Source organism: Kogia breviceps, chromosome 5 (genome assembly GCF_026419965.1).
Source record: "Kogia breviceps isolate mKogBre1 chromosome 5, mKogBre1 haplotype 1, whole genome shotgun sequence".
Classification (NCBI taxonomy): Eukaryota; Metazoa; Chordata; class Mammalia; order Artiodactyla; family Physeteridae; genus Kogia; species Kogia breviceps.
In genome coordinates this window covers 92,249,533-92,263,271 of record NC_081314.1, presented here as the reverse complement: position 1 = coordinate 92,263,271, position 13,739 = coordinate 92,249,533, and positions in this window count along the sequence as shown.

The window sequence follows — 13,739 nt, the reverse complement described above, 5'->3', positions numbered from 1 at the left end:
GGTGGTCTGCAAAATGATGTAAGGTGGAAAGTGGCCACATCCTAATAGCATTAATATCGTTAATCACTTAACCATTCTGATTAGTTGAGGCGAAAGTCTCAGCTTAGTGACAAAAATCTCTTTGACCCTTGTTTGTTCAGCAAAAACAAAAAAGATAATAGTATCTAGGGAACGTCAAATATCCTTTTGTATTGTATTTATCTTTTGGTTACCTTCTCTCTGTAGCAAAGTGATCCAGGGTTTTTCAAGAGTGATATAAAATTTCCTTTCAAAATAAATTTCAGTTAAAAAAAAATACTAGAAATACCCTTAAGGAGCTTACAGAAGAGCAGGGATAGGAAAAATAACTAAGCATGCAATTACAATACAGTGTGATAAGTGATACGAAAAGGTAGAAGAGATGACATACTGGCTTAAAAGTTTTCCAATGTAAGTAACCTTGACTAATAAATAGCAGTTAACCTCGCTGGGTGGAGGTGTGGGTGCAAAGGTGGGCATTTCTGTGATAAAGCACAGACACAAAAAAGAGCAAACGTAGATATGCAGATAGTTCAGTATGGCTGGAGCACAGACATACAGGGAATAAAGACTCAGTTAACAGACTGGAGAGATAGGCAGGACCTGATCTCAAGAGGTCTTATAACCCATTCTAGGAGATTTGGACTTTATCCTGAGGACAATGGTGAGCCAATGAACATTTTCAGCACATTTACATTTTAGAAAGATAATACTTGCTGTAATGTTGACATTGGTTTTGAGAAAAGATGAATTAAGCAGAGCTAACCTGATTCCTTTATAGCAGACTCCTCAGAGCCTCTGTTAATACATACTGTGAATTTGTGAGAGAATTATATAGCATAAAGCCCTTTCCAAACCTAAAAAATTTTAAAAATAATAATAAATTTAAGTTTTTTTAAAGAGTCCACTGTGAAGAAGCTATGGAAATGACCTATGTTTACAATCCTTTCCAGGCTGAAAATGATTGCAATTGACTCTACCACACTTTTGCTGAGAATTGGGTTTGGCTGGGCTCTTTCTGAACATCTTTACTATATAAATAAATACACAAATAAACTACTATTTGAGATGGGGAATCACCTCTTTTTTTCATACGGGAACTTTCTTCGTGTTTCCTGCAGAAGGTCCGCACTCAGACCATCTTCTCTCCCTGTTGTCCGGGCAGCAGTTTAAACTTGGGGGAAAGAGGTCCTGGAGTCACTCGGTCCCACAGATGGCTGTACCCGGTTAGCACACAATGCAGAGAGAAAACCCCTTTCCTCCAGCTTCGAAAATGACTCCTTTTCTGTGACTCCCTGAGGCTGGGATGCTTGGATGTCCTGGATTTTTCTTGTGTGTGTGTGTGTGTGTGTGTGTGTGTGTGTGTGTTTCCCCAAAGGAATTCTTCTTGATCAGCAGCATGTTCTTTGTTTACCCCTCTGCTAATCTGCTCACTATGACTAAAGGAGTGTTATTATCTTTAAGACTTGAAACCTTTCGTTCTCAGAGAGAGTGGAGGGTTGCAAGGGAGGGACGGTGGCCAAAGCCCATGTGCCTCAAACCTCACCCGGGATGGCCTGGACAAGTGCCAGTAAAACAAAGTGCTGGTCAGCCCAGGGTGTTTGCACAGCTGGGCAGTGTTTGGGGACAGCATGGGTGGGGAAGGGGGACACAGAAGTGTCAGACTCTGTCCAGTAGCATAATGCCATTGAGAGAAGCCTTAGGCAGAAAGCAGATGGATTTAATCTAAGGGGACTGCGGTCTAAAGACTTTCCTGCCTCCATCCCCAGTGCGTGCGTTCTCAGTCAGGGTCCAGAGAGTTTCATTTCTAGATCTCTGTGAAATATAGGACATTAGATTGCCTTTTACAAAAGCGTCCCCCACCAGCAACTTTGTGAGTGTAGAACTAACTTGCCAGACATGGTGGGGAAGCTTCGGCGGGCGTGGTGGAATGCTTTAGTAGAGCCAGAATGCACATGCACTGAAACAACACACAAAATTTTCGATGTATATGCACTTTTTCCAGGTAGAGGATCCACAGCTTTCATCAAGGAATCTATGATGCTAAAAGATTATATACCATTGCCTTTCAAGTGCCCATGAGAACGAATGATCATTTCAATGTTGTTAAGCTAGCAGAGATGGCTAATTTAGGCTAGCACTAGAAAGCCTTGGTCCTTCCTATGACAGCAAAACTAACTAAATTAAGACTCACGCATTTGTTCACTAAAAGTGCTCTCTTTCAAGACGTAAGATTGGATAGAACAAGATAAAAAGGAACAGACTAAGCCAAGTCCAAAGGATCCTAAGAGATAGTTAGATGAGCTCTAGCAAGACAGGAGGGTGGGAAAGCCAGAGCAGCCAGGCCCACTGGCAGACACGGAGAGATGACTGAGCACGAGGCACAGATCTGAGCACAAGTTCAGAGGCAGATGGGTACATCGGAGCCTCCCCAGAGAAGGGCAACCAGGAGAGTGAAGAAGCCGGAAGTCACGTCTCATGAGAAAGCAGGAATGTTGGGTTTAGAAAAGATTGAGAGAAAGGTGACAGGGATATTTATGACTGAGATTTTAGAATCTTATGATTCTAAAGGGACCAAAGATTGGAAGGGACCAAAGAACATTTGTGCCATTGCTCATGTTACACGAGAGGAAACAAAACCAGAGAGGACTGCCTGGCCTAAGGCGGAGCTGACACTCGAATTTGGTCTCTGAGTCCCTTTCCATCATTTCCAGCTGCCTCCCTGAGTGCCCGATGTGCAGGAAAGAACTAGAACTTATGCGCTGCCATTTCAGGAAGGTAGATCACGGCTTCATAAAAAGCATTCGTATGTAGAATGGGACACTGAGTGAGCTAGTGAACTCACCATCATAAAGAGTATTTCTGAGACAGTGTATATTAGTTTCCTATTGCTGTTATAACAAAGTAACCACAAACAATGGCTTACAACAGCACAAAGTTATTATCTTTCCAGTCTGGAGCCAGAAGTCTAAAATGGGCCAGCAGGGCTGTGTTCCTTCAAGAGCCCCTAGAGGAGAATCCATTTCTTTGCCTTTAATTTCTAGAAGCCAACTCCCTGCATCTTCAAAGCCAGCAGTGTAGCATCTTCAATCTCCCTCTAACTCTGGTTCTGTCATCTCATCTTCTTTGATTCTAACCTCTTAGGAGGACCCTTGTGATCCATTAGTCCCACCTGGATGATCCAGGATAATTTTCCATCTCAAAATCCTTAACTTGATCACATATGCAAAGTCTTATTTACCAGATAAGGTGGCTTATTCACAGGCTCTGGGGATGAGGACATGGACATCTCTGGGGGCTCTTAGTCAGCCTGCCATAGAGTGGACCCTGAAAGGTACGTTCACACTGATACTGAGTTTAAAGCAGGCCTGACTTCAAATCCTGGTTCCAGCACCTATTCATTGCCCAACAATTACCCCTTTGAGCCTCTGTCCCCTCATCCACAAAAAAGAATAAAATCTCAAGGTTATCATTGTGAGGGTTTGTGGCAATATATATAAAATGCCTAACATAGAGTGCACCCTCAGTAAGTGGCAGCCATATTTGTTCAAGGAACTTCCAGATGATTCCCACCAGACAGGAATTCCGTAGAAGACATTCCATTATTAAGTTCTATCAGATTTCATAAAGTGGCCTCCAAATTCTCTTCCGAGATTGCTAAAATAAAAGGGAATGAAGTAAAGGGGATTTTTCTCCCAGATATAACTGTGTTGTCTACTTCACAGATCCAGAGGCCAGCTAATTGCTTTTCTGGGTTGTCAATAGCTAACAGACCCTGCTTTTTGCCCCCTGTGGTACTGCTATCTGATTGTGTCACCTAGATCTCTGGTTGGGTTTGAGCAGGATCGACAGCCTGACCTGGTGTGTAATGATTGGCCAGACCAGGCAGCTGAGACCAGCACGGGCTCCCGCCTTCACATCTGTCAACATACCTGGCTGCAAGCAAATTGCTGCCCGTGACCACGGTGTGCAGGAGCCAGAGAGACCGGGAAAGGAAACAGAGGGGAACATCTCAATTTCACGCTTGGGGAAAAAGTAGAAGCCTGTGTCGATGCTTCTTCCGAACATCCCAAAATCTTCAGCAAGGACAGTCTCAGGCCACCCCTGCTGAACCAGGAAGGAAGCTGAGGGAAGAATCCAGATCAAGAAGCAGCAATCAAGGTAGGTGATCTGTCTGGTCACAGGCCCTTCTCTGGAGATCACAAAGCAAGCACTTGACCCAACCCTGCAGCCAGCAGTCTCGGATGATATTCTGCTGAAGGAGGTGTGGTCAATGTGGGCGTAAGTCCGGGCAAATCAAATCATTTGTCCTCCAACGTGCTCTGAAAGTGGGTTGTATTTTTCTTCCAGCTTCTCTCTCCCTTGAAAGTTGCTGCTGTTCTTCTACATATTTCGTTTTAAAAAACTCTTTCATTATAAAAAAATCCTATTTGTAATGTGTTGAAATTCTTCCATCGGGCGTGGCTCTGCAAACATGGCTTTGTTCCAGAATTTCATTTGCATGAATTCCTTTCACTTTCAAAATGCACCAAAGAGGACAGTTTGCAATTATTCTGAGGAACACACAGTCCATGCAGAGGCTGTAAACCTCAAAAGACAGGATATCCCAGGAAACCATGTGCATTTTTCTGCTTTGGAACCTAGGGAGTTAAAAGTCTTGAAATTGCTGGAGCAGAATCAAGCCTATTTACCTAAGCTTTTCACCCCAGGCAGCAGGTCAATCATTTACTGGTGCCAGGCTCTTTCCTACCTTTGGTGGAGGACCACTAAAGCCCTTGCCTGTTTCTCTCTAAAGAATGGGCACAAGGAAACTTAGAAGATATATTTCCCTGAAGCCATAGCCTGTATTCTCTCCAGACCAGAGTACATTTTTACCCTGCCCAGAGTAGTAAATGCCACAGGGTCCTTCCCAGCTCGATAATAAATGTGAGCAAGACTCACACACAAACTGGATATCTGATCAGGCATAAGAGCTCATGACTTTGGAGAGACTTCTCCTGCTGCTGGAAGTCGATAGGGAAGAAATAGACTAGCTCTAGAATAAGTTATTATTCTAGGGGGGGATTGAGGTTGTTACATAATCCTCAAAAAACATGGAATTTTCCCCTCCAAGTCTACACATTCCAGAAATATGTTATTCTCAGTGAACATGATCCACTCTTCTTTAGGCCTGAATGTAAGTCCTCTAGAAACATTGTCATATTGTCACAGCATATGTCTGTCAGGTCTGTGCAGTGGTTCCTGTTTTTTTATAATTATTAGAAGCCTGGTGGTAGGGAGGCCCTATTTTTCTGAACTCCCTTTAGGGAAGGGGCTGGGCCATGTATTTGACTTGGTAATGTTTGACACTATTTTGGGGGGCTGTGTTGGGTCTTCGTTTCCACGTGTGGGCTTTTCTCTAGTTGCAAAGAGAGGGGACTACTCTTTGCTGTGGTGCATGGGCTTCTCATTGTGGTGGCTTCTCTTGTTGCAGAGCACAGGCTCTAGGCGCATGGACTTCAGTAGTTGTGGCACATGGGTTCAGTAGTTATGGCTCGTTGGCTCTAGAGCGCAGGCTCAGTAGTGGCACACGGGCTTAGTTGCTCCGTGGCAAGTGCAATCTTCCCGGACCAGGGCTTGAACCCATGTCCCCTGCATTGGCAGGCAGATTCTTAACCACTGTGACACCAGAGAAGTCCCAATATTTGACACTATTTTTGTCAATCATTGATGGAACTGAAGTGACTCCCCTCTGGTGAGGTTTGTGGCTGGAAGTTTTAAATGGCTCCGGCAGTCAACTAGAGGCAGGAGTTGAGGCCCAGACAACTGGGAGTGTTGAGAGTGCAGCCCAGACACAAACCCCATGTGTGATTTTCGATGAATCTGGGGCTAATTCCCAGGAATGTGGTGAAGAATTATGAGAAACTGATAGATTTCTGTGACAATATTAAGCTCAGTAAAATGGTAAGTGTGTATCTGGCTGGTTTCCAGAGAATTCTTGGAGATAGCGATGGAGGTGGTTTTGAAGAGGGGGAAGGGTATCAATGCATTCAAATGCATTGGCCAGATTTAACCACAGTCCTGTAGGCTGTCTGTCCCACACTAGGTCTTACCTATCCTTTCTGTGCAGCTTCTGGCTCGAGGCCAAAACTCTGGTGGCCCTTTGAACATATACCCAGCTTTTCTTCCCTCTTCACGCATATTGGATGTTAGGTGGAGGGAGATTATTCTTGAGACCGACTAGACTAGATAGACAGTATTATTCCTTTTACATGTCAGGAAGTTAGAACTCAGAAGGTAACTAATTTGCCCAAGTTCACTCAGTCAGAGGCTGAGCCAGGATTCTACTCATTTCTGCCTCATTCCCAACCCATTGGCTTTCCCAAGTGGCCATGGAATTAAGCACATGCAGGAGCTTAAATTGGGTGGTAGGTGGGAATGTCACTGAGGAAAGCAAGGCTGACTAACAAAGTCAGTGGTTCTCCACTGGCCCTTGGATGTGCCATGCCCTGGGCCAGTTGGGTACCACCATAACCAAAAGGCCAGCATTGACTAAATTGGACCTTCTTTGAGGGGAGGTAAGGGGAGGAGTGGGTGAGGAGCAAAGGGAAGTGTTCCCAATTCCAGAGGTAGCAGTCACTGGGGTCTTCCCAGTCCTGAATATTTCCTAAGGAAACCCAGGCAATTCTCAGGCTAGATCTCTGCCCCATTCCCTTCCAGAGATTCATGAGCCCCAACTAAAATACAACATCTGCACTATTTCCAGGGAAAAATGACACCCTCTCAATCTTTCTCTGAAAACTGAAGAATTTAATTACTGTTTCACTTCACCTCAGCTAATATCCACTCATCTAAATCCAATGGATTTGGACAGAAAGACGCTTGCACTATTTTTCAGATTCATTCTAAAAATTCCATGAGCTGTCTGGCAGACATTCCAAAGCAGCCACAATTCCTGAGCATTCCCAAGATCAAGATAGAATGCCATCGTGAAATGTGGTTGGCTAAACAACTTTGAACAAAGAGTTTCTTCTTTTTTACTGACCCACCTCATACATACCTAAGAGTGTGATAGCAAAGGTATTACAAACAAGGATTGCATCACCACGTCTACTGAGTGCCCTTTTTTATACAGCTGGCCCCGCATGAACTCTACTCAAATGCTATCATTTTTGTTAACTTAGGATAAACAGGATAAATAAATGTTTTGTTAACATTAGGATAAAGAGAAAAGTTGAAGCTGAAATATAAGGATGAATAACAATCCAGTGCTTCTTAGGACCCGGAATTGAACTATTGCTTTTTTGTCCTCATTTCTTTTTCATTTAAGCCCTATAAGAAATTTACAATACTTGCTCAAGTCACAGAGCTAGTGAGATGAAAGTGAAATTTGAGTTGGAGCCTATCTGACTCCAAAGCCCATGTTGTCTACAATCCGGGAAAAATACTCACCCAACAGTATCTATACTATTTGTATTTTAAGTGTAAAAGACTAAGGAGTCCTTTCTAAATTATTTGCTTGGATCCTCAGAGTATATATTTATGACACCACCACCCTCATGGTATCCTTGATCCTATACAGGTATAAAAATCAATATCACAGTGGTTTTCCTCTCCTCCAGGAAAGTAACCACAAAACACACACACTCCAGGAAAAGTAACCACAACACACACACACACACACACACACACACACACGCACACGCACACGCACACACACGCACACGCACAAACAACTGCCCACAGGTTAGCACATTTATCCCTTTCTGAAACCGCAAGAGCAAATTGTTTTTCTCTCCTGGTTCACAAACATTGTTCAGTTTGTTTGATTTTACTGTGACATACAAACAAATTTTTTTTGCATTATACCAGGATTTTTTTGATGTTTATTTCTGTCTTTGAGAAAGCTAAGTATGTCAAAACTTTCCAGTATGGTTTTATTTAATCTTCATAAGAGCCCTGTAAGAGAAGTGTCATTTTCTGATGATGGCCTTTGAAATAAGGAACCTGAGACTCATTCAAGGTGAGTGTCCTTCTCAATATCACTCAGCTGGCACGTCCCAGAGGGTTTGGGACTCCAAATTCTTTGCTCTTTTTTTCTAATACACAAACAATTCTCTGGATTCCTAGGGCTTACAAATGATAAGAATGGGACACACAGCTATTTTCAGAAATTAAAAGTGCCGGATGACTACACAGTCTGTTCTCAGGCTACAGAGACCCGCTCAGATAGTGACTGCTTTGGGCTGGGATTCTATGAGGTCAGTATGCTGATGTTGTTACTCTAATTAGATTTTCATTGAGTACTGGAAATGAAGACACTAATTGTTACTTAACAAAATCTGCCTCAAAGGCAAAAACTTTTAAACCCACAAGCCCACAAGCAAAATAAGATCTCAAAGAAATTCTTGCTTGGAGAAATCAGTGGTAACAAATCACTGTCCCCTAATCTATTCCATGCCTGGGGACAGTGTATGTGAATAGGGCTTACAGAGCCCCCGTGGTGTCTCTTGATATACACAAGTCCTCTCTTGGTTAACTCTGTAACCAGATGAATGTCTCATGAGTCAAGCAGTTGCCAAATAGTAGGAAACCTAAGGAGGTTGAGAATCCATCCTAGATGTAGTCCCAATACCTATAGAAGCCAACTAAAGTTACAGGAGGAGTTCTTGTGCCCTATGAATTCCGTTTGTCTTAAAAGGCTATGAGGAGTCAGAAAGCCCTGCATCAGCCGTGAATCTGGGTGAGGACTAATCATTTTTTTACTCCTAATGCTTTACTGGGAACTGCACATGGTCGGTCACCTGAGTCTCCATCCCATGTGGCAGTCTTGTTGTCTGCGTCCTTGCCTTGGGGTTAATACACATCTTCATCACAACTTTTATCCTCATTTCTGTGACCTCAGAGGCTCTAAGGTTATTGGTGCCGGAGAACCTATAAACTTTGGGCAATGAGAAAACAGAAGGAAACTTCTGCCCCTGCCCTGCACCAGCTTGAAAATTATTTCCCTCCTTTCTACAGTTCCAAGGTCAAGTTTCCCTTGGGAGCAGCTAAGAAACTAAAGGTCACAAAAGCTGGCAATTCACCATGACTTGGAGGGCTTCCCAGAAAGCAAAAGGAAAATGAGATTGTTTTCACATAAGACCTCTGTATTTGGAGGACAGGATTCAAACAGTTTGAATTTGCAGTTTCACTGTGCACTTAGGTAACCCCCATAAAGTCCAGTGTTAGTTTTTTTTTTTTTTTCCTAAAGCCAAAGCAATATCAAAAACCCTTCCTGCAGAGAACTCTAACTAGGCAGAATTCTTTTTTTATCATCGCTGGGCTGATGTTTTCAAGGATTCATTTCTTAAAATAAGCCTTATATGGTGCATTTAGCTGGACCTCTTATTTCTGGATAATGATGGCTGTCATCCATGGGACCTGCTTTGTGGTGCTCTCATTAGATTTCACAAGGTAAGCAGCTGGAAACTTGTGGTTAGTATGTGAGCAGGTAGCAAGAAGAGAGAAAACCCAAAGGCCAACCAGAGATGTTGCAGAAAGCAGGCTTCTCTTTGACCAAAGGAAAACTCAATTCAAAGGAGATGCAACCTCAAGTTCAAACATACGTATTCCACAAAATTGAGCTCTGCTTCCTAGACAGGAATCCCGAATATAGGCAAGAACCAATGGCTAGACTTCCCCAAACATGACTGTTCTCTACCAAAATTCATCTCTTTTTGTTTTTCTTTGGAGAATGGAAGTGCCCCTGAGAAGAGGTATTATTAGAGAATGTAGCTGTGTTGGTAACTTGCAATCCAACAAATAGAACATAAAACATGGCCCAATGTAGGCATCTCGATCCTGACTCCACCAGTGTCTTGCTCTGCACCTTGGTGCCGGTTTCTAAAGTTCTTGCTGGTGACTCAGTTTCAACTCTTTACCATCTGCATCCTTCTTGTAAAGAACCACAAACATTTGTTAACAGGTCATCTTCACTTCTGTAATAGTCACCCACTGTTTCCCAGAAAAATGTTAGGTGCTATTTTTGAAACAGGATGAAATAATCTTAGAGGTCTTAAACTTATCAAGTGAGCCAAACCACAGCCTCCATGGAGTCCCCTGTTTGGGTCTCTTTGTGTGTATAAATACACTTCTAATTATTTGTAGAGTACTCTGATGATTACAAGTTCTCAATAAATATTCCTTGGTGATAATAAATTAGTAATTGACTGTAAATTGAGTAGAAAAAGTGATTTATTTTTTTAAAAAAGACTTTGGAATTTCCAGGGATGACTGGCAAACTAGAAGTACATCTCTGACCTCCTGCCCCTCCCTAACCCACCTCCGCTGCCTGCCCAGGTTTGCTCATCCATTGCTAACTGGGTACCTGTGCTCATGTCCCTTCCTGTAAGCTTCATGAAAGGCTATTTTTAATGAAGAGAAAGGCATAACGAGGAAGAAGAATGCATCAAAGATCTTCCCCGAGGCCCCAAACTGAAAGGGCAGTTTTCTTTAGAGAGGCTCTAACTTCGCTCTTATATTCTGCAGAGATGAATGATCATCAGGATGACGGACAGAATTATGACGTTCCATTCCAAGCACTGATATTTTTTTATTTTTAACCTCAGGTTATTTTACTCTGCTCTCCTTTTCCTATAAAAAGGAAAGAATAATGTTGCTCACTGTGACATTGTACGAGAGAAAGCTGCCCAGGGCAGTACTGTTCAAAGGAAACTGCTAATTGCACCAAGCACCAAGGCATGACGGGAAGTTCTCATAAAGAAAATGTGTAGCATCCTGGCACACACCAGTTCACTTCCTCGCCGCAGACCATGCCCAGGGAGCTCTAAGGCCCTGAAGAGCCACTCTCATAAGTAATGACAAAGAACCTCTGGTCCAACAAGAAAAGCACTCAAAGAAATTGGGCATCAGTGGTCTGATGTTTCAGCAGCAGTCAGAGACTGCATCATCTTGCTGCCCATTTTTGTTCCCTTTTAAAGATGAGGGGGGCTTCCCTGGTGGCGCAGTGGTTGAGAATCCGCCTGCCGATGCAGGGGTCACGGGTTCGTGCCCCGGTCCGGGAAGATCCCACATGCCGCGCAGCGGCTGGGCCCGTGAGCCATGGCCGCTGAGCCTGCGCGTCCGGAGCCTGTGCTCCGCAACGGGAGAGACCACAACGGTGAGAGGTCCGTGTACCACAAAAACCAAAAAAATAAAAATAAATTTAAAAAAAAATAAAGATGAGGGAGGGAAAGACAACATTAATTATAATCCCTAAGGGTTATCTGGCAATTTTCCAGGTGATGAGGGAATGGCTTGAATTCAGTCAGAATAGGCCAATTTCCTGGCAGCATCCTCAAGTGACTTTCTATTGTACTCAGCAAAAATCTTACTGAGTTTTCACATTTCTCAGTCTTGATTCTATTCCTAATATCTAATTGACTTCTTAGGTAGTCTTTTGGGGAGAGGGGTGTGTAACACAATAAATAATGCTTACCTGATAGTCTACCTACTGGCTACACTTACTATCTAGAAGCCACAAAACAAACCACGGAAAGTCACCCTTGGGTTGCCCACCATATACATTCAACTAAGGCAGGTTAGGAAGAGAATAGACTTATGATTCAACCATGAACTACCTTTTAGTGATGCCAGAGAACCAAAATGGTCTATGGTTCCACCAATCATTATCAGTGTCAAATTTTAGCTCAATGTAGACCTCAATGTACTCCCATCAAGTTAAAAAAAAAACAAAAACAGGCAAGGTGCTGAAAAAATATGGGACAATTGCATATATTCTCTAATGTTAATGAACAAGTGGCCAAACACCAGTTGGCACCTTCATAGCTTTTTTTTTTTTTTTTTTCGGTACGCAGGCCTCTCACTGTTGTGGCCTCTGCCGTTGCGGAGCACAGGCTCCGGACGCGCAGGCTCAGCGGCCATGGCTCACGGGCCCAGCCACTCTGCGGCATGTGGGATCTTCCCAGACCGGGGCACGAACCCGTGTCCCCTGCATCGGCAGGCGGATTCTCAACCACTGCGCCACCAGGGAAGCCCTTCATAGCTTTTTTTACAGGGTCAGTGAGCACACCTTGCTTCTTGAATTGAACTGAATTCCTAATATTGAACTATATTCTCTAGCCCTGCCAGTTTTCTAGCAGGAGGAAAAGTGTTTCAGAGCATGAGGCAATATGGAACTCTGTTTTCCTACTTTCAGAAAGCCATGTGGCCACATATACACTTACCTCTAGTCCTCATTCTGCCCCATGAGTATCCCATCTGTGCCTGAGAGTCTGCTAGACAGTGAAGGTAAGGAGGGGCATAGCCAGCAGAGACTTTCCAGAAGATGCAGGAACTGTTCCTGATAATCCTGTTTTTCACTGTGCATTACCTGAAAGGGAAAAGGCAACATTTTGAACAGAGGAGACTTTCATGCCATAAATCATCAGGCATTCGTAGGCACCAAGTGTTTCACTGTAATTGCAGTGGAACAAAAATAATTTACAAGTTGTGTGTGTGTGTGTGTGTGTGTGTGTGTGTGTGTGTGTGTGTGTGTACAATGTATGGAAAGAATTTTAATATGAGAAAGGCATTAGGTCAATTTTGTGAAAAGACAAATCTTTTGTCTGGTCTATTTCTCAGTGTGGGTTCCACAAAATCTAGATACTTGCCTAATTTCTGGAATTAATTAGCAAATGTCTGTCCAAATCATGGGCCTTAAAGACTTCTATTGATAGCACACCCCTTTCTTTAAAATTGCTACAACGCATTTTGATCATTTTTAGAAAAGGCAAACTACAAGAACCTTTGACATGTAAAAACTTCTTTTGAGATATCTAAATGAATGTCAGGGTCAGTTAATAATACTGGACTTCTGATGTCTTCAAGTAACTCTTGGCATGCTGAAGTTTATATCCCATTACCATCTTATTTTACATGATCTTATAAGTAAGATTAACTAATGAAATTCAAGTAAACTGATAGATTGATACAGTGGCCTGAGCATTATTTGGCTACATGTACACTTAGCCCACTCTCCAGACATATTTTTTTCTTCTACAGGCACTCTGATTATGTCTTGATCTTTGGCTGTTCTCCAGAGAGGAGAGTCACAATATTTCTCCTTTAAACCACTATCTGATACACCTCCAACTGGGATACCACTATTTTCACATGCATTTATCTCAGAAACTATGAGTTCCCACTTGACCCAAGCCAAGGTCATTATGGCATGTTAGAATCAAATATTTTCCATTGTTCTATCATAGATCCAATAAAAAGATATTTGTGGAGTGCCTAATGTACACTTGACACTGTGCTAAGCACTACAGATACAGAGATGAGTAGCTCACAGTTTTGCCCAGAGAAGACCAGCATCTCGTAGAGTAGATGAACTAGTGAAGGAGCCAAGGCAGCATGGTGTGAAGCTGTAAGGACAGTCAGTGACAACTGAACACAACCCAGAAAAGTTCTAGATAGCTGCTCAGGAAGACTTTCAGAGGAGTTGAGGTCCAAGTGATGTTTTAAAGAAAAGGAATTAGAATTTGCATCCTTCTTTGTTAAGAATTCAGACTTTGAAGAGAAAGCTGCCTCCTTTCCAGAATTTGTCTGAATATCTTAAAGAAGAGAAAGTACAGGAGTGGAGACAGTTGTGGTAGGCATGGCTGAGCAAGTTTTGATTGCACAGAGAAGGAAGGTAAGAGGGTCCAGAGGGAGCCTTCTCATTAAAAGATAAGAACTAGAACTTTGGGCTTCCCTGG